General features: G+C 41.4%; 1 pseudogene; it reads left to right on the forward strand.

Moving 5' to 3' along the window:
* The first annotated feature begins 413 nt into the window (after window positions 1-413).
* On the forward strand, window positions 414-26262 carry LOC128575781 (laminin subunit alpha-1-like; annotated as a pseudogene).
* The last annotated feature ends 1333 nt before the right edge of the window (window positions 26263-27595 follow it).

Consider the following 27595-nt stretch of genomic DNA (forward strand, 5'->3'; position numbering starts at 1 on the left):
ATGCTTACCTGAGCAGTGCCCTGGCCCTCGGTGCAGGTCTGGTGTGGAACACGCTTACCTGAGCTGTGCCCTGGCCCTCCGGTGCAGCTGTGGTGTGGAACACACTTATCTGAGCAGTGCCCTGGCCCTCCGGTGCAGGTCTGTGTAAGCCATACATTCACCCCACAAAGTAAAGCAGGTCTTTAAACTCATCAGGCAGATTTTTGAGGATATCTATGATTTTTTCTTGTTTTCTTTTGAGACAGAGTCTCACTATCTTGTCCTTGGTAGAGTGCTGTGGCGTCACACTCAAACTCTTGCCTCAGCCTCCCGAGTATCTGGGACTTCAGGCGGCGCCACAACACCCGGCCATTTTGTTCTTGTTGCAGTTGTCATTGTTGTCCAGCTGGCCCAGGCCGAGTTCAAAACCGCCAATGTCGGTGTATGTGGCTGGTGACGTAACCACTGCACTACGGGTGCAAAGCCTCAATGATTTTTTTAATGATCCTTCTGGTACATGTTTGTTTTCCATATAATACTATTTTACCTGATGTATTAGTTAAAACCAGCAGAGGGTGGCTGGGCGTGGTGGCTCCCACCTACAATTCTAGCACTCTGGTAGGCTGAGGTGGGAGGATCCCTTGAGCTTAGAAGTTCAAGACCGGCCTGAATAAGAAGAAACCCTGCCTTTTCTAAAAATAGAAAAATTAGCCAGGCATGATGGCAGAAGCCAGTAGTCACAGCTACTGGAGAGGCTGAGGCAGGAGGATCACTTAAGTACAGGAGTTTGAGATTGTAGGCTAAAGTATTTCCAGGGCAATCTAGCTTGGGGAAAGAGTGAGTCTCTGTCTCTAAATAAATAAATGAAGTGAGTTAAAAAATAAAACGGCACAAGATGATAAATGCCAATATAAAAATTGTTCTGTTGAGGGCACTGGAATTAAGAAAAGATAGTTACGGGCGGCGCCTGTGGCTCAGCGAGTAGGGCGCCGGCCCCACATGCCGAGGGTGGCGGGTTCAAACCCAGCCCCGGTCAAACTGCAACAAAAAAAAAAAAAAAAAAAAATAGCCGGGCGTTGTGGCGGGCGCCTGTAGTCCCAGCTACTAGGGAGGCTGAGGCAAGAGAATCGCGGAAGCCCAGGAGTTAGAGGTTGCTGTTAGCCGTGTGACGCCACGGCACTCTACCCGAGGGCGGTACAGTGAGACTCTGTCTCTACAAAAAAAAAAAAAAAAAAAAGAAAAGATAGTTACATTGAAGAAAACTAGAACAAACAAACAAATCTAAATAAGTAGAAATATTTATAGCATTATCCTCCTGTGAAAAACTTTCTTCTTACTAGAGTGAACACTGCCTACATTAACTTGCTTTTCCTTATAAAGCAACTGGCTTAAACTCAGGCAAGCATGTGGTAGTAGACCTTCTGTAAGTTGACCACTCAAGAGGCTGCACCAAACACGTCAACATACGGAGGTGGTCAACATAAAGACTTAGGCCTGTTATACATTGAGTACCTGTGATGCATGTCTGGTGTATGAAAATTAGGGCAACTTAAGGGAGTGGTCAGTGTAGGGAGGTGGTGGACCACAGGACATGCACCACATGTACATATCAGTATAGTAGGCCTAGTTTCTTATGGTGACCACCTCTGTATGTTGACCAATTTGTTACACTCCCTTGAGTGGTCAACTTCAAGAGGTTCTAATGTATGCTGGTTTACCTAATTAATGTGATCAAAGTATTAATGTTATCAATTTATGACTAATAGCTCTACCGTAAATTTTGTGAGGGAGAAATCAATAAACCTATTGTTTGTTCTCTTAACTGTCTTGAAAATGGATTGTATCTTGTCTCTTCTGCTTTGCAGCTCCCAGAATGAAGACTCTTCCTTCCATTTTGATGGGAGTGGGTACTCTTTTGTGGAGAAGACGCTTCAGGCGACTGTGACTCAGATAATAATGCTCTTCAGTACCTTTTCACCCAATGGACTTCTTCTCTACCTGGCTTCCAACGGCACAGGAAGAGTCTGGGCACAAAGCCCTCCCATGTACACACGTTTGTATTGCTATGAATTTACTTTTGTTTAGTGAGGATTTTCTAATTAAATCATACATTTGTACGCCATGCAAGTTTATGAACATATACTAATATATAGGTATGTATGTCATACAATATCCCCATTTTGCATCATTTATTTATTATGTTAATATGAATTTACTGTAGAACAGAGCTTCTCAACCTTCCTAATGCTGCAAACCTTTAATACAGTCCCAAGGGGTCTCAACCCATAGGTTGAGAACCACTGCTATAGAACCTTTGGGACTGGGCAGCACCTGTGGCTCAAAGGAGTAGGACGCCAGCCCCATATACCAGAGGTGGCGGGTTCAAACCCAGCCCTGGCCAAAAAAAAAAAAAGAAAGAAAGAAAAAGAACCTTTGGGACGTATAAAAGAGCACCAAGTGGAAACCAGTCTTCCAGTCATTACACATATCAGTTAAACATTTGTTATTAAGTTTTGAGTTCAAATAATATATTTTGTTCTATGTTCACTGCAACCACAGGGACCTTATTTAAATTGCACTCATAGGAATGTCATGATCCCAGCTTCCTCTCATGTGCTGGTAATTTCCATCTCTCCGTCTTCTACTTTTATTTTTTAGGACTGGCCCATTTATCAGTCTGAATAAAAAAGATCCAAAGAGATTCCACTTCTCTTATGAAAATTGTAGATTTTCATAGCAATGAGGATGGTTTCATTCTTATTTGCATAGATTTTCATAGCAACAAGAGTGGTTTCATTCTTATTTGTGTAAATTTTCATAGCAACGAAGATGGTTTCATTCTTATTTGTGTAGATTTTCATAGCAACTAGGATGTTTTCATTCTTATTTGTGTAGTATTCCAGAAAACCTTCATGGACATTTTTAGTTTTATAGCATAGACGTCTGGTGATGGGGCCAGATCCAGTTTTCTGAGTTTGATTTTGGGTTTCTGCCATTCCTGACTTGAAGGGAAAGGGACACGTGGGATCCAGATATAGCCATGGGGAAATGTGTTCTTTTCTTTACAGAAAGACTATATCCATCGAGTTGGTCCACAGCAGAGTGAAAGTTACTGTTTACCTGGGTTCGGAACCCCTTGCTCTTATTACAGACAGATGTTACAGCAACATGACCTGGTACAAAATTGCCTTTCAGTGAAACCGGAAACAAGGTAGGTGCCCAAATGGATTTGACTTCTGCCCGTCAAATTCTTCTAAAAGCAGCAATCCTTATTCTACTTTAGTTTCCTAGGCATTCTTAAATAATATTCTAATTGAAAGCCATTGTCTTTGGTATATTAAGCAACAAAATTCACGGTTTGCAGGAGGAATAGTATAATAATTAGCTGTGGATTCCAATTACATTTTTTTGTTGTTGTTGCAGTTTTTGTCTGGGGCCGTGTTTGAACCAGCCACCTCCAGTATATGGGGCCAGGACCTACTCCTTGAGCCACAGGCGCAGCCCCCACGTACATTATTTAACATTAAATGCTGAATTGAGATCAAACATTGAATCCATTCTGTTTTCTTCCACACCCGTACTGCTGTCATTTATCAACGTGTATATTGGATTTATTGACTTTGGTCAAGAAGATTTTTCACTTGTCTTTTAATAGCCCAGAACATCAGCTGGTCAAATTTGCAGAATTTAAAAGTTGATGTCTTCGTAAATGAACTTTGTCAGCAGATGTGTGCATTTTATTTTAATATAGAAAGTGATTTTCATTTCATTGCCTCTTCCTTTCAACCTCCTTTTTGGTCTCTTAGCGGTCATCACGTACAACACTAGTTACAAAGAGACTAAGCAAGGCGAGACTCTGGGAGTATCTTCTGACCGCAATCATCTAGATAAGGATCCCATTTATGTGGGTGGATTGCCTCGGTCAAGAGTTGTAAGGTATGATGTTAAACTGCAGCACTTCTGTGTCCCTCATTTCTACAACAGAGTGAGACCCTGTCTCAAAAAACACCAAAGGAACAAACAGAAAAAAATTTAATCTCTCCCCGTTCCATTTTGACATCGAGGTGTTGTCAGGGCTTTGTCCCTTGGAGGACCGTGGGAGAGAACCCACTCCACCCTCCTGGCTTCTGGTGGCTTCAAGGGATCTTCAGCCTGTGGATGACGTTCTCTTTGTGGCTTCACCTCTGTGCCACGGTCCCTCTGTGTCTAGATTTCCCCTTTGATAAGGACCCCAGTCATCCCCAGTCATCCTGGATCAGGACCTACCCTAATTCCCTCATTTTTAACTTGAGTAACTCCTCAAAGACCCTTTTACCAAATAAGATCACAATCTCAGGTTGTGAGGGAATGAAGAGGCCAAAACTGCAACATCTTTTGAGAGGACACCATTCAATTCAATTCAATTCAGTTCAGACTCATAACCCATCATGCTTTTATTCAAAGTACTCTACACCATATTAATTGGCAAATAAAGCAAGCCTTTTGCAAAAACATTAATTATTTTATATTCATTGCCATTAGAATATCCTTTTTTTTGTTGTTGTTGTTGTTGAAATAGAGTCTTATTCTGTTGCCCCAGCTAGAGTGCTGTGGCATCAGCCTTGTTCACAGCAACCTCAAAGACCCAGGATCAAGTGAACCTGTCACCTCAGCCTCTTGAGTAGCTGGACTGCAGGTGCAGCTACAATGCTCAGCTAGGTTTTCTATTTTTAGTAGAGACAGAGGTCTCACTCTTGCTTAGTTGGTCTCCAACTCCTGACCTCAAACAATCCACCTGCCTCAGCCTCCAGAGTGTTAGGATTACAGGAGCCTGGCTGACCAGTAGAACATCTAAATATTGTTTACTGTGCAATATTTGGGGACCCCACTTGTCATACTCCACTCCCTATCTGGACATTTTATTTTATTTTTATTTTTGTAGAAACAGAGTCTCACTTTATTGCCCTCGGTAGAGTGCCGTGGTGTTACATGGCTCACAGCAGCCTCCAACTCCTGGACTTAGGTGATTCTCTTGCCTCAGTCTCCTGAGTAGCTGAAACTGCAGGCACCCGCCACAACTCCTGGCTATTTTTCTGTTGTTGTTGCAGTTTGGCCAGGGGCTGGTTTGAACCCGCCACCCTCAGTATATGGGGCCAGAACCCTACCTTCTGAGCCACAGGAACAGCCCCTGGACATTTTAAAGTAGTAGAATCTCTCTCTCTCTCTCTCTCTTTTTTTTTTTTTCCTTAGACAAGGTCTTACTCTGTTGCCTGGACTAGAGTACAGTGGCATCAGCCTAGCTCACTGAAAACTCAAACTCTTGGATTCAGATGAGCTTAGGAGCCTCAGCCTCCTAAGTAGCTGGAATAACAGACATGCATCACCGTGCCGCCTACTTTTTTTTCCTTTTTGTAGAGATGGGGGTCTAACTATTGCCCAGTCTGGGGTTGAAGTCCTGGGTACAAGGAATCCTCTTACCTTGACCTTCTAAAGTGCTGAGAGCCACCCATGAGCTGCCATGGCCAGTACAGAATAACAGAACAGTATAATTTCTTTCTTTCTTTCTTTCTTTTTTTTTTTTTTTTTGAGATAGAGTCTCACTATGTTGTCCTCACTACCGAGGCATCACAGCTCACAGCAACCTCAAACTCTTGGGCTTAAGCGATTCTGTTGCCTCAGCCTCCCAAGTAGCTGGGACTACCGGCGCCTGCCACAACGCCCAGCTATTTTTTTGTTGCGGTTGTTTAGTTGGCCCGGGCTGCCACTCTCGGTGTATGTGGCTGTGCCATAACCACTGTGCTATCGGCGCTGAGTCAGAAAGTAGAATTTCATTACAGGAAAAAAGTAATCCTGCTTTCCGCAAACTTCTCTGGATTCCCCTTTTGTGAGCTAGAATGAATAATGTACGTGGAAGTTTAAAGTCCAGCATCGAGAGCCCGGATGAAATGGGGCAGGGGAGAGACAAGGAATCCTTTGTAACAGTGATTCACGTTTAGCTTTGTGACTTTAATAATTTACCTAAACCCATTTGTCATTTGTGTAAGTCTAGCAATCAAGGCAAGATAGCTTCCGGGGAGTAGAGTCATCAAATGTCCAATCTGGATCACCCAGCCCAGTGGCTTCCAAATTATCCATGGCAGTGCCTTGTCTTTAGACCCAGTTCTTTTACAAAAGGCCGATGTGTGACACAGAGGAGCAGCCATACAGTGGCCGTGAGCAGCCCAGGGTCCACTTCCCACTGTGCCCCTCCCCTCTGCCAGGCATCTGGAAAAGGGCTCAGGAGAAACAGTTTGCAACCACAGTCACTTCCTGGTCTTAGACGCGAATACTGGAAACCTCTGGGGAGCTGGTCACTTGCCAAGTCAGAGCCAGGACTGTGGATGTCTCTGAATCCCACCCCAGGTGTCATTCCCTGTTCCTTCTGTGGTTAGTTTAGCCTCGTGAGAGGTGGCTACAAGGAATCAACATCCGAGTCTTCATCAGTGTCACGTGCGTCTGTACTTTGCCCACACGGCACAGGGTAGACATTGGAGAAAAGGAAAGGAGTTCAGACCCCAGACGTTCATGTTAGAAGACACCTGAGTATCTTCGTGGCCCACCTCCTTATTTACGTTGGAAGAAACAAAGATCCAGAAAGGTTGAAATTTGCCCCACATCATGCAGTTGCTTAAAGGTCCCCAGCTGATTATTTAACATAGACAGAAAAAAAAAAAAAGAGCTGTCATTGTAAGAGAAAACCACCTCACTTCAAAGCTTTCTTGTAACAAGCTGATGCGTGAAGTTTGGAGATGGTCAGCGGTCTCCGTGTTTGGAAATGAGAGCCTGACCCCAGCCTGGCATGGGGCAACTTCTGGAAAGAAAAATATGCTTTTGACTTGGAGGCTAAGAAATAGGGTCTTGGGCAATCTCAGACTTTCCCAAATGCAATTATTTCCTTTAGGACAGACTTCATGGGTGCATAGTATGGACAGAAACTCGTGACGTCTTTAGCCTCTGATCCTAGCACCCCTTACACCTATCCTCATGAGAGGCAAATGTTCTATTCTACATGATAAGTGGATTATAACCTGTGGGCTATAATTTACTTATGACAATGTATTGCCTTTATTATAATTGGACTGTGTTTTCATGAGTTTATTTAAATTGTCACAACTTAAAGTGAGTTCCTCTTAAAATATTAAATGTATTTGTTTGTAGGCAGCCATCAAAGTGGCCACATTCACTGGTCTAACTAAGCCCTTTCTCTAGTATTTAGGAGAGTATTCCTTTGACCTGAAGTTCTCACCATCAGTACCATTATTAAAGAGAGGCCTAGACGTTTCTGCTGCGTGGCCCATGGAAACAGATTTTTTTATAAATATAGGTCCTTTTTTATTCCTTCTTTCAAAAGTGGCATTATGAAATCCAAATTTACTTATGATTTTTCTCACATCCTGCCCTGCAGGGAAGGAATCACCAGCAAAAGCTATGTGGGCTGTATCAAGAACCTGGAAATATCTTTTTTTTATATTACTTTTTTTTTTATTGTTGGGGATTCATTGAGGGTACAATAAGCCAGGTTACACTGATTGCATTTGTTAGGTAAAGTCCCTCTTACAATCATGTCTTGCCCCCAGAAGGTGTGGCACACATCAATCCCCACCCCTCTCCCTCCTTCCCTCTCTCTGTTTTTCCTCCCCACAATGACCTTAATTGTCATTAATTGTCCTCATATCAAAATTAAGTACATAGGATTCATGCTTCTCCATTCTTGTGATGCTTTACTAAGAATAATGTCTTCCGAGGCGGAGCATGATGGCGGACAGGACGGACGTGTAGCCCACCTCTCCCAAGCCACCAGGTGAGGAAAGGCAGTCTGGACCTTCCCTGTGTGTGGATTATTGGAGTGGACAGACAGCTGGAGAAGCCCAGCGAACTGGCAGTTTGCTATATATGAGGGGTAATTTAAAATCACACACTCTGTTGTAGAGAATCTTCCCTGCTTGGCCGTGCCGGCCAGCAGGCCCCTCCCCAACGGAGGTCAGCAGCTTGTAAATGCTGACAAAATCCAATTGACAAGTAATTAATCCTGAACTGAGGGAGGCATCCGAAAGGAGAGCCACTCAAAACCACAGGGAGCTGGGCAAACTGCTGGACAATTGAAGGGAAGGGATCCTGCCCGGGAAACAGACATTTTGAACTACCCAAAAGGGCAGGCACCTTTCCCCCAGGTGTTGGAGGGGGCTGGCAGTTCAGACTGTGCAGCGAACTGGTGGCCGCCCATCCAAAACTCTGAACCATAAAACTCAGAATAAATCCCACAAGCGCTCCAACCACGGAACGGCTTGAAGCCCAGGACCGGCTTTGGCTTCTGGGGCCACGGAGCAACTGAAGCCGCGGGAACCAGCTACAGGAGACACCGTGGGAACTCAGCACCACTCCCCTTATGGCCAATTGCAGTCGCCAGTTTGCAGGGGAACCTGGGAGCAGAGTGGAGGAACTTAGGAAGCGTGGACACCTGCACTGAGTGGGAGAGTCGGTCGCAAGTGCTGTCCCGAGGAGAACAGCCGAGGTTGCACAATTCTTAGGCGACAAACTTTTACAGAAACTCCAAAATGGCGATTGGCCATGGAAGGTGGTTACCATGGTAACGGTATAAACTATAAACCAGGTATAAGTCTCAAAACCACTCTCAGAGCCACCTGGTGTCCAGAAAGTATATTGCAGTATGAATATATTCCTAGGAAAGTTGATCCCTACAGCAGACTATATATAGACATTTATAGGTATATTTCTACCACAAGAATATGTTTGCAGTTGGTGCCTTTTTTTTTTTTTTTTTTGGTTTTCATGGGTTTTTTTTTTTTTTTGCTGTTGTTTTCTTTTTGTCTGATTTTTCCTCACCATTTTCTTAGAGGAGATTTCGATAATTTTTTATTATTACATTTTATATAGATGCATTTTTTATTTCTATATCTTCTAATTTTAATTTCTTCTTTCTTCTCACTTAACATTCCTTCTAACACCACTTTTTCTCTTTTTTTTCCTTTCTTTCAATTATTTTACGATTATCACTGTTTTTATTGCAGTTGTTCTTATATTGCTGTTGTCGTGGCTATTGCTTGTATGTTTATGTGTTTCCGTCTATCTCTGTATCTATGGGCCCATGTGCCTGGTAACCTTTGTATCTGTTTATTTGTTCATTTGGACTCAATGAGCTTGGTGTTATGACCTGTAACCCTGAGCTCCTAACACCCCCCCACCTCTCTCACTCCGTGATCTGGAGACCTGCCCCCTCAGGAGTCCAGATTCTTGGCTGAACTCTCAAGAGGTATAGACAGGACCTGGACTGCAGCTGGCCAGTGCTGACACTGTAGCAAAGGAGCAAGAAGACAACGGTCGGCTGAGAGGGAATTAGACTGGAGCGGTGGTGCCCCGAGGTGCAGAGCAACAGCCATCTTCAGCAATAACAAGGCCCACCCCCAGATATCCCATAGCCTCTCCTCCTGTCTTCCTGGGCAACCAGATGAGGCCGAGTATCTTCTCAGATGGCAACCACCATGGAACGGGCCTGGGACTGAAACACAGGCCCCGTGAGTAAAGGGTTTTCCTGAGACGGTACTGACCTGGGTGGAACACCGGGACTAGAAAACACACCCGCAGAGCCGGGAAACTCCTAGGGTAGGGCTGATCCAGAGAACTGCTCTACTGAACCTAAGACGCACCTGGCCCTTAGGGGATCACCAGCCCATAGACAAAGGAGGTCAAGAGGCTACAGCCAACAACTGATCGTGCTGTGAATACAAACCCGCAGGACTAAAGACAGGGCCTGAGACACAGGTTCTGGGAACTCAAATCAGCCTCTCCTCTGCAGAGGAATCTGGCAAGGTCAGAAACAAACTCCCACAGGGTTGTTCCCTTCACCCAGTAACATAAACTAAGGGTGGGGCTGGAACTGAGTGAACACCTCCAGCCTCCATCAAGTGCCCGAGGTTGACAGGCCACACCACTCCCTACTGGATAAAGACAGAGAATAGTGGCCTAGTCGAGCAGACACAGACTACCCTGTGACTTAGGCAGGTGCAAACCCCTGGAGTATCTGCTTACTGCAGACAACTGACTGGGTCACAGCCCTGTGCGGCTAGCAGAGACTGGGTGTGACAGAGCTGCAAGGAGGGGAAGGAGGCATCATGCTTCCCAGACTGATCTATTTACTGGTGGCTCTTCCTGACTCCACACAGCACTGGAGCAAGCCTTTTAGAGCAGCCACCAGACCCCTGTGACCCAGTTCCCAGGGACTTCTTGAACTCTCCCACCCGAGGAGCTGCTGACTGAGAAAATTGACTTGGACTTTTTGAACTGAGTCACTCACCTGGGGACTATCCAGGTGGTGCCCTGGGTGTGTGGTTGTAGGAAGGTTTGATTTTCCTTTTCCATTTGTTGCCTGTGGTGGGTGGGGTGACTTAATTGCTGGTATTTCTCCACAGCTGAGACTTCAACCCAGAGTAACTGTTTCACTAGGGTCACATAGAAACCAGCTGAAAACAAGTCAGAACCACTTAGCCCCTCTACACCAAACAGGGCCCCAGTTTCTCAGGCCACAGCACTGTACGGGTCCTCGACAAAACACTAGAGGAAAATCAAAGGGAGTAAAACAATCATGGGGCGGAATCAGCAGAAAAACACTGGTAACATGAATAACCAGAATAGATCAACCCCCCCAAGGAAAGATACGGCAGATGTAATTGAAGATCCCATTCACAAACAACTGGCTGAGATGTCAGAAATCGAATTCAGAATTTGGATGGCAAACAAGATTAACAAAATGGAATTAGGAATTCGCGGAGAAATTCAAAAGCTGTCTCAAGAATTTAACGAATTTAAAGACAAAACCACAAAAGACTTAGACACACTGAAACAAGAATTTGCAGCCCTCAAAGATATGAAAAATACAGTGGAATCCCTTAGTAACAGAATGGACCAAGCAGAAGAAAGGATCTCCGACATGGAAGATAAAGCATTTGAACGCTCCCAAACTCTCAAAGAGGAAGAGAAATGGAGAGCAAAAATGGATCACTCACTCAGAGAGCTCTGGGATAACTCGAAGAAGGCAAATATCCGTCTCATAGGAATTCCTGAAACAGATGAAGTGGCCTCACTGGGCGCAGAGGCCCTTCTGTATGAAATTATGAAAGAGAATTTTCCAGACATGCCTAGAGAACCTGAAATTCAGATTGCAGACAGCTTCAGAACCCCAGCACGACTCAACCCCAATAAGACATCCCCCAGGCATATCATAATTAACTTCACTAAAGTTAATATGAAGGAGAAAATTCTCAAAGCTGCCAGGAGAAAGAAATCTATTACCTTCAAAGGGAAGAACATTAGAATGACTGCAGATCTCTCTGCTGAAACTTTTCAAGCCAGAAGAGGGTGGTCATCAACGTTTAATCTCCTCAAGCAAAATAACTTTCAACCCCAGATCTTGTACCCAGCTAAACTGAGTTTCATTTACGACGGAGAAATTAAATACTTTAATGACATACGTATGCTAAAGAAATTTGCCATAACCAAACCAGCTCTTCAGGATATTCTCAGACCTATCCTCCATAATAACCAACCCAATCCTCTACTACAAAAGTAAACTCACTCAGAAACTTCTGATCAAACTCTTAACTTCCACAATGGCAAAAGGATTAAAAATGCCCACTGGACTTTCAAAAAACTCAATACCCCAAATTTCACCAAACTTATCAATGCTCTCCATTAATGTGAATGGCTTAAACTGCCCTCTAAAGAGACATAGGTTAGCTGACTGGATACAAAAACTCAGGCCAGACATTTGTTGCATACAAGAGTCACATCTTAACTTAAAAGACAAATACAGACTCAGGGTGAAAGGATGGTCATCCATAATTCAGGCAAATGGTATCCAGAAAAAAGCAGGAGTTGCAATTTTATTTGCGGACACAATAGGCTTTAAACCAACAAAAGTAAGGAAGGACAAAAATGGTCACTTCATATTTGTTAAGGGTAAGACTCAATATGATGAGATTTCAATTGTGAATATCTATGCACCCAACCAGAATGCACCTCAATTTATAAGAGAAACTCTAACAGACATGAGCAACTTGATTTCCTCCAACTCTATAATAGTCGGAGATTTTAACACTCCTTTGGCAGTGATGGATCGATCCTCCAACAAAAAGCTGAGTAAAGAAATTCTAGATTTAAATCTAACCATCCAGCATTTAGATTTAGCTGACATCTACAGAACATTTCATCCCAACAAAACTGAATACACATACTTCTCATCAGCCCACGGAACTTACTCCAAAATCGATCACATCTTAGGTCACAAGTCTAACCTCAGTAAATTTAAAGGAATAGAAATTATTCCATGCATCTTCTCGGACCATCATGGAATAAAACTTGAGATGAGTAACAACAGGAATCTGCATACACATACAAAAACATGGAAGTTAAATAACCTTATGCTGAATGATAGCTGGGTCAGAGATGAGATCAAGAAGGAAATTGCCAAATTTCTGGAACAAAACGACAATGAAGACACGAACTATCAGAACCTCTGGGACACAGCAAAGGCAGTTCTATGAGGGAAATTTATAGCACTGCAAGCCTTCCTCAGGAGAATGGAAAAAGAGGAAGTAAGCAACTTAATGGGACATCTCAAGAGACTGGAAATGGAAGAACAATCCAACCCCAAATCCAGTAAAAGAAAAGAAATAACCAAAATCAGAGCAGAACTAAATGAAATTGAAAACAAAAGAATAATACAACAGATCAATAAATCAAAAAGCTGGTTTTTTGAAAAGGTCAACAAAATAGATAAACCTTTGGCCAACCTAATCAGGAAAAAAAGAGTAAAATCTCTAATCTCATCAATCAGAAATAACAAAGATGAAATAACAACAGACTCCTCAGAAATCCAAAAAATCCTTAATGAATATTACAAGAAACTATACTCTCAGAAATACGAAAATTTGAAGGAAATCGACCATTACTTGGAAACACGTCACCTTCCAAGATTTAATCAAAAACAAGTGGAAATGTTGAACAGGCCCATATCAAGTTCAGAAATATCATCAACCATACAAAATCTCCCCAAAAAGAAAAGCCTGGGACCAGATGGTTTCACGTCAGAATTCTACCAAACCTTTAAAGAGGAATTAGTACCTATACTACTCAACCTGTTCCAAAAGGTAGAAAAAGAAGGAAGACTACCCAACACATTCTATGAAGCAAATATCACCCTGATCCCCAAACCTGGAAAAGACCCAACAAGAAAAGAAAATTATAGACCAATATCACTAATGAATATAGATGCAAAAATATTCAACAAGATTCTAACAAACAGAATCCAGCAACATATCAAACAAATCATACATCATGACCAAGTCGGTTTTATCCCAGGGTCTCAAGGCTGGTTCAATATACATAAATCTATAAAGGTAATCCAGCACATAAACAAATTAAAAAACAAAGACCATATGATTCTCTCAATCGATGCAGAAAAAGCTTTTGATAACATCCAACATCCATTCATGATTAGAACACTTAAGAAAATTGGTATAGAAGGGACATTTCTTAAACTGATAGAGGCCATCTACAGCAAACCCACAGCCAATATCATATTGAATGGAGTTAAATTGGAATCATTTCCACTTAGATCTGGAACCAGACAAGGCTGCCCATTGTCTCCATTGCTCTTTAACATTGTAATGGAAGTTTTAGCCACCGCAATTAGGGAAGAAAAGGCGATCAAGGGTATCCACATAGGGTCAGAAGAGATCAAACTTTCACTCTTCGCAGATGATATGATTGTATATCTGGAAAATACTAGGAACTCTACTACAAAACTCTAGAAGTGATTAAGGAATACAGCAGTGTCTCAGGTTACAAAATCAACATTCATAAATCGGTAGCCTTTATATATACCAACAATAGTCAAGTTGAAAAAACAATTAAGGACTCTATCCCATTCACAGTTGTGCCAAAGAAGATGAAATACTTGGGAGTTTATCTAACAAAGGACGTGAAAGATCTATATAAGGAGAACTCTGAAACTCTAAGAAAAGAGATAGCTGAGAATGTTAACAAATGGAAAAATATACCATGCTCATGTTTGGGAAGAATCAACATTGTTAAAATGTCCATACTACCCAAAGCAATATATAATTTCAACGCAATCCCCATTAAAGCTCCACTGTCATACTTTAAAGATCTTGAAAAAATAATTCTTCGTTTTATATGGAATCAGAAAAAACCTCGAATAGCCAAGACATTACTCAGAAATAAAAACAAAGCAGGAGGAATCACGCTACCAGACCTCAGACTATACTACAAATCGATAGTGATCAAAACAGCATGCTACTGGCACAAAAACAGAGAAGTAGATGTCTGGAACAGAATAGAGAACCAAGAGATGAATCCAGCTACTTACCGGTATTTAATCCTTGACAAGCCAATTAAAAACATTCAGTGGGGAAAAGATTCCCTATTTAACAAATGGTGCTGGGTGAACTGGCTGGCAACCTGTAGAAGACTGAAACTGGACCCACACCTCTCACCATTAACCAGGATAGACTCTCACTGGATTAAAGATTTAAACCTAAGACATGAAATTATTAAAATACTAGAAGAGAGTGTAGGGAAAACCCTTGAAGAAATTGGGTTGGGCGAGTTTTTTATGAGAAAGACCCCCCGGGCAATTGAAGCTGCTTCAAAAATACACTATTGGGACTTGATCAAACTAAAAAACTTCTGCACAGCCAAGAACAAGTAAAGCAAGCAAACAGCCCTCAGAATGGGAGAAGATATTTGCAGGTTATGTCTCCGACAAAGGTTTAATAACCAGAATCCACAGAGAACTCAAACGCATTAGCAAGAAAAGAACAAGGGATCCCATCGCAGGCTGGGCAAGGGACTTGAAGAGAAACTTCTCTGAAGAAGAAAGGCGCATGGCCTTCAGACATATGAAAAAATGCTCATCATCTTTAATCATCAGAGAAATGCAAGTCAAAACTACTTTGAGATATCATCTAACTCCAGTGAGACTAGCCTATATCACAAAATCCCAAGACCAGAGATGTTGGCGTGGATGTGGAGAAAAGGGAACACTTTTGCACTGCTGGTGGGAATGCAAATTAATACATTCCTTTTGGAAAGAGATATGGAGAACACTTAAAGATCTGAAAATAGATCTGCCATTCAATCCTGTAACCCCCCTACTGGGCATATACCCAGAAGACCAAAAATCACACCATAACAAAGATATTTGTATCAGAATATTTATTGCAGCCCTATTCATAATTGCTAAGTCATGGAAAAAGCCCAAGTGCCCATCGATCCACGAATGGATCAATAAATTGTAATATATGTACACCATGGAATATTATGCAGCCTTAAAGAAAGATGGAGACTTTACCTCTTTCATGTTTACATGGATGGAGCTGGAACATATTCTTCTTAGTAAAGTGTCTCAAGAATGGAAGAAAAAGTACCCAATGTACTCACCTTTATTATGAAACTAATGTAGGACCTTCACATGAAAGCTATATCCCAGTTATAACCTAAGAATAGGGAGAAAGGGGAAAGGGAGGGGAGGGAGGGGGGAGGGAGGCGGAAGAAGGGGGACTAATGGGATTACACCTGCGGTGCATCTTACAAGGGTATATGTGAATCCTAGTAAATGTGGAATGTAAAGGTCTTGGCAAAATAACTAAGAAAATGCTACAAAAGCTATGTTAACTAATGTGATGAAAATGTGTCAAACGATATATGAACCAAGTGTATGGTGCCCCATGATCATACTAATGTACACAGCTATGGTTTAATTAAAAAAAATAAATAAATAAAATAAAAAAAAAGAATAATATCTTCCACTTCCATCCAGGTTAATATGAAGGATGTAAAGTCTCCATTTTTTTTTTGTTTTTTTTTTTTTTTGTAGAGACAGAGTTTCACTTTATGGCCCTCAGTAGAGTGCCGTGGCCTCACACAGCTCACAGCAACCTCCAACTCCTGGGCTTAAGTGATTCTCTTGCCTCAGCCTCCCGAGAAGCTGGGACTACAGGGGCCCGCCACAACGCCCAGCTATTTTTTTTTGTTGCAATTTGTCCGGGGCTGGGTTTGAACCTGCGACCCTCGGCATATGGGGCCGGCGCCCTACCGACTGAGCCACAGGCGCCGCCCAAGTCTCCATTTTTTTTAATAGCTAAATAGTACTCCATGGAATACATATACCACAGCTTGTTAATCCATTCCTGGGTTGGTGGGCATTTATAATAATAATAAAATAAAAGAGAGAAGTAGATATTGTAATATTTTATATTATTTTTATTATAAACTACTCAGTGAGCACCAAATATTTATTGCTTTACCTACAGAGAAAGTGAAAAGAATGAGGTGTTAATCATTCATGCAGAATGAATTCATAAAGTCATTCTCATTGTAATATATTTCCATTAAAATGAAAAGGTCTATTAATTTCGTTGAGCCTTCTTCTAGGTATTAGGTTTAGAAAGTAGAATGAACTACTTGGCATTGAAATTAATAGCATGTAGTACATCTAGGATTAACAATATGAAAATTTGTTGAAATTTTTATTTTTTCCTTTTCTTATCTCCTATTATCTCATTTTTACATTTAGATGCTATATTAGAATAAAAATTTCATGCTTTCCAATTTGCATTTTTCCTCCTAAGTTTGTGATAAATTCAATTTTCTCTATTAGAACAATCGGAGCACTAAGTATAGTTAATAAAATAATAAATATGTAGAATATAAATTACATTTAATTTTTTTAATTTAATTTTTTTTAATTTTAGATTTAAAGGGTACAATTAGGTTACATTATTTGCATTTGTTAGGTAAAGTCCAGGTTGTAGTTGTGCCCCTCCTCAAGGGCATAATATACGCTTACATTGTGCCTGTTACGCGAGAGCACACCAATCTCCATCCATACTCCCCCCACCATCCCTTTCCTCCCCCTCACTTGAGTTTAATTGTGTTTTTCTCTCATGTGCTCGTGTATTTGTTCATCTACGGATTTCATATTAGTATTAAGTACATTTGGATACTTGCTTTTCCATTCTTGTGATACTTTATTAGGGAGAATGTTCTCTGACTCTATCCAGAATAATTTCCATTTTAAATTAATATTATATATATAATATGCCTTTAATGCTAATAACATTATGCTAAATTCAACTTAATTTTTCTTAATCATAAAATACTTTGAGGTATATAATTATTAATATCAAGGTCATTATAATTAATATTTTATGCATTAAAATACCAATTACAGCTTGATTAACTGAAATAAAGATGAGGAAAAGTCCATTTAGAAGCTAAAATCCAAATTATAATCACATTGATTACAATATTGTACAGTGATTTAAATGTAAGTTTATCATACTATTACTCAATATTTAAGAATACATTAATTATGCAACAGAAAAAAAAAAAGAACCTGGAAATATCCAGGTCGACCTTTGATTTACTCAGAAATTCCTATGGAGTGAGAAAAGGTTGTATGTTGGAGGTAGGAAACATTTAATTGATGTTGGAATGAGTTTTTATAAATATCCACTGATGTAGCAAAATAATAACATAACAAAATCTAAACCAGTGGGGTGGATAGAATGGAGAAAATGGGGAAGCCCAGCGGCAATGGGGAGTCGGCCTGTGGCTGGAAACTCACGGCTCCTCTTATCCCCTCTGACCAGCCCATCTGAAGTGTTAGCCTCTTAAGAGGCAGCTATGTTGAGTTGCCATCCAAGTCTTTGACCCCAGAATCGGAATTGCTGGCCATATTTGCCACCAAGAACAGCAGTGGCATCATCCTGGCTGCCCTTGGCAGGGACGTGGAGCTTCAGGGTCCTGGGCAGGCCCACGTGGTGAGTAGTTCCCCTGCCGCCCGGCTGCATGCTCCTAAACTTTTGGTGTGTTCCTGGTTGTTTATGAGTATGTATTTTTAATAAGTAAAAGTTACATCGCTGAGTGCCGTTCCCTTATGAATCAGTGATGTCCTGTGCTGTGCAATCCATCCTTCTTGTCCAGTGACTTAGGAAAAGACACTTGCCATCCACCTATAATTTTTGTGAAAACACGTTCGGCGAGCACACACTGAGTTGTCCTCCATGCGTCATGGTCCTTAGTTTTCATTCTAAGGTGAAACAGCAGTCCTTTAGTGCTGTTCAGATCTTCAGTCTACTGCTCTAAGGCAGGGTTTTCTTCATCTGCTATAGTAGTGATTTTCAACCAGAGTACTGTGAAAAATTTTAAAGATAATGAATTAAATTATTTCCCAAAGAAGTTTAAAACACAGTGAGTATATTCTCTTTCTTTACTTTTCTTTTGATCAACATAATTTCAGTATGCCGTGGAAGTTTAACTATAGGTTCAAGTATGACATGAGATAAAAAAAGGTTGAAACACATTGCTTGAACAATTTGAAAGGATCGAAAGAGCAGCAAGGGGCGGCACCTGTGGCTCCATGGGTAGAGTGCCGGCCCCATATACGAGGGTGGCGGGTTTGAACCCAGCTCCGGCCAAACTGCAACAAAAAAATAACCGGGCTTTTGATGGGCGCCTGTACTTCCAGCTACCCAGGAGGCTGAGGCAAGAGAATCACCTATGCCCAGGAGTTGGAGGTTGCTGTGAGCTGTGACACCATGGTGCTCTAGTGAGGGCAATAAAGTGAGACTCTGTCTCTAAAAAAAAAAAAAGAAAGAGCAGAAGAGAGTCATAGCCTGTGATGAGCACATTGAGCAAGCGCCAGGAGAGGAGCGAGGACAGGGTTCCATGTTCATGTTGCCATATTTATATTCCATTTTAGGAGCGTAGGTGATACTTACCTTACCCTCTGCTCAAACTTGCACCTGTCACATGATTTGGAGAAACTTAGAGATTGCTAGTGTATTGTGTTAACGAAGTGGAGCCTGTCTTAACCGCAGTGTACTGGGGACCTTCTTTACTGTACAAGACACTTTACAGACATTGCTGCATAAGGATTATAGCCACCTGCAAGGCAGATGCTGATGCTTACATTTTGTTGAGGAAGAAATGGATTCAGAGAGCCCAGTTTATGTGCCCAAGGTCACACAGCTGTTGTGACATCTGTTTATAGACGCCAAGCATGTCACAAGCCACTTGGCGAAGAAGGGCTGATAAGGACTAACATTGGTTTGGGACTCCATTGATCATTTCATTTTAAAATATTTTTTCAGTTCTTCTTTAAAAAGTTGAACTGAAAAACTTTTTTTTTGTTTTGAGACAGTTTCAGCTGTCACCCTGGGTAGAGTGCCGTGGCATCACAGCTCACAACGACCTTCAACTTGGGCTCAAGTGATCCTCGTGCCTCAGTTTTTCTATTTTAGTAGAGACGGGGTCTCGCCTTTTGCTCAGGCTTGTCTCGAACTCATGAGCTCAAGCAATCCCCCCACCTCAGCCTCCTAGAGTGCTAGGATTACAGGCATGAGCCACCACAACCAGCCTGAAATTTATATAAAATTAATCATTGTAGAGTAAATAAGTCAGTAGCATTTAGCACACCCACGGTGCCACAAGGCCACCTTCTCTGTTTATTTCTAAACATTTTCATCACCCAAAATAGCAGTCTGGGACCATTAAGCAGTCACTCCCTGTGCCCCTCTCTCCCCACCCCTGCGTTTTGTCTCTAAGGATGAATTTGCCTATTCTGGATGTTCCATATGAATAGAGTCACACCACGTGTGATCGTGTCGTTCACCTAGCCCGTCTTTGAGTATGTCCACACTGTCATATGTAAGGTCTTAATTCTTCATTCTTTTTTTTTTTGGCCGGGGCTGGGTCTGAACCTGCCACCTCCAGCATATGGGGCCAGCACCCTACTCCTTTGAGCCACAGGCGCCACCCAGATCTTCGTTCCTTTTTCTGGCTGACTAGTATCCCACTGTGTGAACCTCTCACAGTTTATCATTTGCTTCCTTGATACATGGGATTATTTCTGCTTTTTGACTATTATGACTAATGCTGCCAGGAAGTGTTTGAGGCCCTGTTTTCAAGTCTTCTGAGTGCATACCTAGGAGAAGAGCTGTTGGTCATATGGTAATTGTATATTTGACTTTTGGAAGACCTGCCAGACTGTTTCTGAGCCAGCAAAAACAGAGTAGTATCGTCCAGTAGTAACAAGGGTATTGTGAAACACCCCCATTCCAGTTCTTCTGGTGGCATTATGAATTGTTATACCTATTTTCAATATGGCAAAATGATTTTAAGAGCTTTAAACATTGTCAAACTTTAGTTCCACTTTTAGAAATGTTAGAAACAATTTCATGGGCAAAATAATTTAAATATTCATGTGGATGATAATAAACAATTATTAAATTGAAACTACTTTAAATGTTATTGATTAAAGTGACAAATTTATAATCTGTCTACTTATTGTACATAATGTAGCAATAAAGAATCCCTGTGACGGCAATGCAGACATGGAAACATGTGGTGGTATGTGTAGTGGTAACAGCATAAGGCAGAATGTAAATTACATGAAGGGATTAGAAAGTAACACGATAAATTTAAAATAGTTGTGTTCAATGATGAGAGTCTTAAGGAATTGATTGCTTGATGTTAATATTCCCATGTTACCTTGGTAAGATGGAAATTTTTTAAATCCTATACTAACGAGCTTTTTTCTGGCTAATTCTCTGCACACTCCTGCCCCCAGCCCTTCTCCATTCTGCTGATTCAGGGCCATGTTGAGGTTCACATCAGTCTTGGGGACAGGTCCAGCCTGAGGAAAGCCCTCCTACACTCTCCCACAGGCACCTACAGCGATGGACAGCCGCATTTCATCTCCTTGTAGGAATCGGAGGTACTGTCCCCACAGCAAGGCGTGTGTCATGAGGGGGTGGGGACCTCACCAGGGCTTCCAGCAGAAACATTGTCCTGGCACCCTGTGCAGTTAAATGACTGGCATGATTAGCATTCCAAATAGTTGTAGAAGCCAAACCTTGCCAGACAGCTCCTTATGAGATGTTTGTGCTATTTCTATAATTGAACAACTTTATCCTTGCCCTTTTTTGAAATTCAATATAAATTATATTGGATTAATTCTGTGGCAAAGAGCATTGTGGTATCAATAAATAGTATTATATCAATAGTAAATAGTACAGTAGTAAGTAGGTTATGTCAACATTCCTGTATATTTCCCTCCAGAACTCTAGAGCAAACATTTTAAAAGTATACTGGACATTTTCATCATAGGTAAAGAGGTAAAATTATACTGTTCTCAAAAAAGCAGTCAAATTCAATGATTTTTGTTAACATTGCACTCATTACTGAAGAATTTTCAGTTGTAAGTTTTAATCTTTAAGATTCACCTTTTGTTCTGACATGTCATATTAAAATTTGTCTTCCAGGAACTTTTATTATTCAGTAAGAACTTTGCTGGGATTGTGTGTTAAAATGGGCCATTGATTTATTATAGTTAAAGATTTTCGTTTATTTTCTCCTTTGATCTTTTAGAATTATCACTGTTAAATTGGCTGAGACCAATCCTGTGGAAATGAACTTGGGTCCATTAGCAGAAAGCAGGACTATAAATGTGTCCAACCTGTACATAGGGGGCATTCCTGAGGGTGAGGGGACCTTGGTGCTCAGAATGAGAAGCTCGTTCATTCCATGGCTGCATCAGAAATCTGATCTTTAACCTGGAGTAAGTGAAACTGTGCTCTCTGCATGTTTTTGCATTTTCTGACCTTCAACAGTGAGTGCTAACGCTAACCTGCAGTCTAATTTTGTTGTTTGAAATTGCCTAAAATTTTAAAAGTTCCTGAAGAACATACGAACCCCGTTTGTCTATCATAGAAATCCCCACAAATGGACTTTATTGGATTCAAATGATTGACAGGTACAGTCACCTTACTTTCAAATAAAAGATGGAATCTTAGCTCCACACACAATTATCCATAAATAGCTGGGGTTAAATATATTTTTGATAAGCACTTAAAAGAAGATAGATTTTGTAATACAAATTTCTGAATTGTTTTTACAATTAGGCTACTAGCAGCTTCAGATTATTAATGGTTCCCCTGAAAGCAATTACTGTATAATTAAGAACTGGAAGCCTCCATCCCATGTGTGGTGGGCTTGTGATGATTCATTCCTCCTTGCTGACCCTCTGCCCACGGTCAGCGTGCTGAGCAGACCCAACACATGCTCTGCCCTGCAGGGCCATTGTCTGCTTGGGGGAAACTGGATGTGAGCTGATGAGATTGGGATCTCTCCCGCCGAACCACTGACTTGCCACTCGATCTTTAGCAAGGACTTGGATCTTTCAAGATCACAGCATCTTTCCCCATGAAATTACCTCTTACGGGTCCCTGAACCGGGCAAGAATACAAATGTATTCATGGATTTCAACATGATTACAATGTTGGAGCCTTGGTTTAGCTATTTCTATAGACTTATATTTAGTCACCTGTTGTCTATTTATTCTTTCCCTCACTGGAGAGTCATCTTCATGCTCCTTAAAGCTGTGAGGCTGTGGACTCCACATCTCTTGTGGTTCCCAGGCATGTCCAGGAAAGTGCCACAGGGTCACATGCAGGTGCAGGACTTGGTGCTGGAGCTGCGTAGTGAAGGGGCGTGTGACGAGGGAAGCCCACAACCTCCCTTGAGGGGACATCAGTGTTCAGCTGAGGTCACTATGCAGACAGGTAGAAACCAGAGCATGAACGTGGCCATAGGGCAGCCCAGTGAAGGCTGCAGGAAGTGTGTCAGCTCCGGAGCGGCTCTCGCAGGGCGCACAGGAAGGGCCTGGGGTAGTGTTTCAAGAAGCATCAAACAAGAAAGTACCGGGTGTCCCAATAGTCACCATGCATAGGAAAAATGGAAAATCATAGCTAAATATACCTTTGTTTAGAAAATGTTCACTACAAAATTTTACAAAAAGGTGGCCAACATGTAGAGAATATTTTGTAAATATTTTGTAAAATTGTGTAATGAACATTTTATGAATAAAGATGCATTCAGCTATAATTTCCTTTTTTTTTATGTTTGATGACTTTTGGGACATCCCAGTGTATAACATGATCTATCCAGACTCTCAGGCATGCTGAAGGATGGTCACTCTGATCACTCCAAGAGAAACAGATTCATTGTTTCTTATGGATTTTAATTGTACACTAATTACATGACACAGTTTCTGGTTTGTGGTATCCTAATTTTGAAACTCTCCCTTGTTTGTGCCTAGACTTTTGGATTTCACCAGTGCAGTTGGCTCTGAACAAGCGGACTTGGACACCTGCTTGCTTGCACAAAGGCCTAAGCTGGCTTTTCTTGGCGAGGACGGGGAGCACATACACCAGGCCTGGTGAGTTCGAATCCAGCCCGGGCCTGCCAAACAACAATGACAGCTACAACAACAAAATAGCCAGGTGTTGTGGTGGGCGCCTGTAGTTCCAGCTACTTGGGAGGCTGAGGCAAGTGAATCACTAAAGTCCAAGAGTTTGAGGTTGCTGTGAGATATGACGCCACAGCCCTCTACCCAGGGCGACAGCTTGAGACTCTACCTCAAAAAAAAAAAAAGAATGCAATGACAACTTGACCAGTTTGGCACAAATGCCTTAATTATCATCCTGTCACTAAGGCAGCAGCACTTTTAAGCACCACTGGTTTTACAATGAATAGTACAAGTGTCAATATGGTGACATGGGCAAACAGCATAGGGAGTACTACCCAGCATTAAAGTAGTTTTAACCTTGCAGGCCACTGAAAATCACGTCTAGGGCTTCCCTTACCTGTCCACAGATACCGCTGACTTATGTGCTTCCTATATATCAGACCTTGTGACTTCTGACTCCACTTAAAACTTAAATTTGGTACTCACATTAGCGTTTTACTTCTTTATAAAACTATGTTTTTCTCTCTGAAACTCTGAAGTCAGAAAAATTTCTTTCCCAATGATCTGGGTGTTGCTGAGTTTGATATGTTGTTCTTCTGGTCAAAATAATGCTTGAGTCCTAACACCTCATAGAATTGTTCTTTTATTAATTTATGCATCTTCCAACTCTCAGTTTTACAAACAGAATGTTAGCCTTATTCAAAGTGGGTTTTATCCCTCTTTTAATTCCCACAAAATGGGGAGAGTCTCATCTCCCAGGCACGCAGGGTGGCAGAGCTCTCCTGTATCTATGGTCCCTTGAAAGCAGATGTGGCTTAAAACAGTTTGGTGGAAACACTTCAGACATTTATTAATAAGTATAAATAAATGTTCTCTGAGCTTAAGAGAAACATTATTACCTCAGAATGAAAAATTTCTCTTAAATTTCTAAAGAGAACGATTTCTAAAGGGCCAAGGACACACTGCTTCTCAGGATCACACAGATGAATTCTCCAAGGAATTGAATAAAAAGATTTCAGCATTCCCATTTTTCAGTCTCAAGTGCATTAACAACAATTCCTTAATTGTAAAATGGAAGTCCCACAAAACCGTATTTTACTAAAAAGACAGACTTAATTTCAGAAAATACGTAAACAAAAACCATTTCTTACACACTCCATGAATGCTCTTGACAGTGCTAAAACCACCCCATGGTGCAAATGGACAGGTAACTCATTTGTGCAGTTAAGAATATATACAGGACCCATGATTGCATGTACACAGCTATGAAAAAATATATATATTTTAAACTCATAATAATAAAAAGTGACTATTGAAAAAAGAAGAAGAATATATAAAGGAAACACAGGATTCTTGAGACAAGTCAGGAGCTTACACAAGATTTACACAGAACAACAGGCGGGAGGCAGTAGCGTGCCTGTTGGTTTGGGAATTTTAAAATGATCTAGTTAGGGATCTGAGCTAAAGAAGGGGCCAGAAGGATCTCAGGCTTGAAGAGAACATCAACCCAGATGAAAGAGCCAGTTTTGTAATGAAATTTGTGACTTCATAGCCAAAAGAGCACAGATCTCATCATCGCTTTGGTATTCAGGTTTTAGATCAACTAATGATTAATTTTCCTACAGTATTAACAGTTCTAGAGTTTTTCAGGTGGCAGAATTTAGTTTAATAGGTTCAGAAAATAATTTGATCTTATATTTTATAGAGTTATTAAGTATAGGAAGGATTAACTGAACTATTGAGTTAAACTTTCTTGTAATTTAGAGGGAAGTTGTCTATGGTGATCATGATTTAAGGTATTGAAAAAATTCTTACAAATGGCAAGGTGGTCTTCTTTGGGATACAGAGAAGGAAGTAAGTTGAATGTTTAAAGGCATCTCTCTCTTTGCCTCTTCCACCATAGGATGTGGGGATCTCCTGAGGAGATTATCTTTCTTTTTTTTTAAAGTTTCTCCCAGACTAAACTGTAATCTGATGACCTAGAATTACAAATAAGACATGCCCATTCAAAAGAGTAACTCTTTTTTGGAACTTGTCACAATCTGGGCAAAGCATAAATAGTCTTACAAAGTTCTTAGAATGCAGATAACATGTCTAGCACCTTAAGAAAAAAATTAAACATCTAAGATAGTAAATCACCTGTAGTGTTTTATCTAATTTACCCAATCTTGGCACTGGCAGCAGGAATATATACCCATGTATGACGTGCCTGAGTAAGAGATAAGAAAACAAAGCCCCCCAAGGCTCTCTGTATAACCAGGGAAACAGCACACACATGTATCTGTAGAAACCCTGAGTTGCCAAAGCAGGACAGGCAAAGTTGCAGATTTATGCCAAAAATTCCAAAGTGGGGGAAAAAATTAACTCCTAGATATCTCTAGGCCTTCTAGCTCCCTGCTGCGTGGTTTTTTGCTCTTCAAAGTGAACACACTTCTGCAGAGATGCAGTGGCTTCTGCCTAGGGGTGAAGACGGCCCACAAGGTCATAGTCCTTGTCTTCCAGTCCTCCGTCCTTGTGTTTGGTCAACCAGCCTCTGAAGACATTCTGACTCAATGAATGGAAAGATGGCTTTGGGGCTCAATATGTACAATTTTCCTCGTTCTATTCTTTTGAGAAATGTCAACATAGAGAAGGCAACTAGAAAGGAGCTGCAAAGCAACAAGTCTGAGTAACTACCTACAGTACAGGTGTTCCTGGTGCTGGACAAGGAGACGCAGATGCCCCGATCTGTCCTGGACAGGCAGACGCAGACGCCCCATTCTGTCCTGGCACACAGGTATGATGGCAAAGCATGGCCTTCTCAGGGCCAGAGAACACAACTGGCCTTCACCCAGGCTTTCTCCCAGCTGCTGCTCTCCCTTACAACACTGAAAGAAATAGCTATCGCAGTTTTTGTCCTTAAAGGAACATATTAGTGGTCATCATGAAGACAGGCATACAAAGTCCCCAGGGTACCGACTGCTAAAAGTGAGATATGTACTCTGTTACCTAATCACATCCAACTAATAATAATGTGGAAACAGAGCTGTTCTTGTTTGAGACTTCAGTGGGCAGGATCTTCGAGAAGCTCTATCAAAAGAGTAAGAACTATGCCTGTCCCTGCAACATGGGGGACCCACACTAAAGCATTACATTGACACCTATTATTTTATTCTTTTGGCATCCTGATTATCAAGAGTAAAAACATAAAAAGCACTCTCCAATTTTCCATTGATGTACTCTAATTTGATATCTTGGTGAATAACGGCCTTCAAAGGAATTTCCATGCTGAATCAGCTAATGAGTTAATGGAGCTTTCTTTTATAACAAATGGTAGTTCAAAGTACCTGTAAGTGTGGCCATGACGCCTCAAGGGTAGGTTCACCTTCTTCTGGATCAAATTCGTTGCTGTCACTAGGAGGGAGAGTTCTGAATATATTGCAAGATACCTAAAAATAAACAAGCAGCAGAGTTAGCTGGAAGCATCTTCTGGACAGCTTTACATAAGGTCCTGAGGAGCCAGCTAATGGGAACCCAGGTAACAGCATGAGGGGCACCCTCAACTGGAATAAGGGCCCCTCGCTCCAGGCTTTGCCAACAGGATCACCTGGAGGCCAGGTGGGAAGGGAGCAAAGCAGCCCCTCCTGCTGTCTTGAATGCTGCATGTCTTTTCTCTATTTGGCCCTTTCCACCTTAAGTCCTCATGATTCTCTACCTTCCATCAAAGCCTGCTCTTGCTTGCTTACCTGTCAAGCCTGCTTATACTTAGCCAATTTCCACTAAGATAAAAGTAACTGCAAGGGACTTCATGTCCTTCCCTTCTCAGGCTTATTCACAATTTGCAAATTTATGGTTGAACTAATGGTGAAATTTTAGATATTCACAAAAATGAATCAGGAGAGATATTTTAGAACCTTTCTATTACCCTTAAAAATATTCCTGATCTGTCCTCAATAAGTTCATTTACAAAATGGCAGGCCACGATGCCCAGGGTAAGATTATGTTTGTGATATAAACCTCTATAGGCCAGGGCTCTAGGCATTCCGTTACCGTAGGCATCAAATTACATGCCACAACAGCCATGACTGGTAACTCTTCTATGTGATAGAGAGATGAGGATTCATTACATTATCTACTATTTCTGTCTACTTATGACAAGATTTCTATAATAAAATGATTATTTTTAAAATGTTGTTAGGCCAGGCGTGGTAGCTCATGCCTATAATCCTAGCACTTGGGAGGCCGAGGCAGGTGGATTGCCTGAGCTCA

This window comes from Nycticebus coucang, chromosome 23, assembly GCF_027406575.1.
Source record: "Nycticebus coucang isolate mNycCou1 chromosome 23, mNycCou1.pri, whole genome shotgun sequence".
NCBI classification, from domain to species: domain Eukaryota; kingdom Metazoa; phylum Chordata; class Mammalia; order Primates; family Lorisidae; genus Nycticebus; species Nycticebus coucang.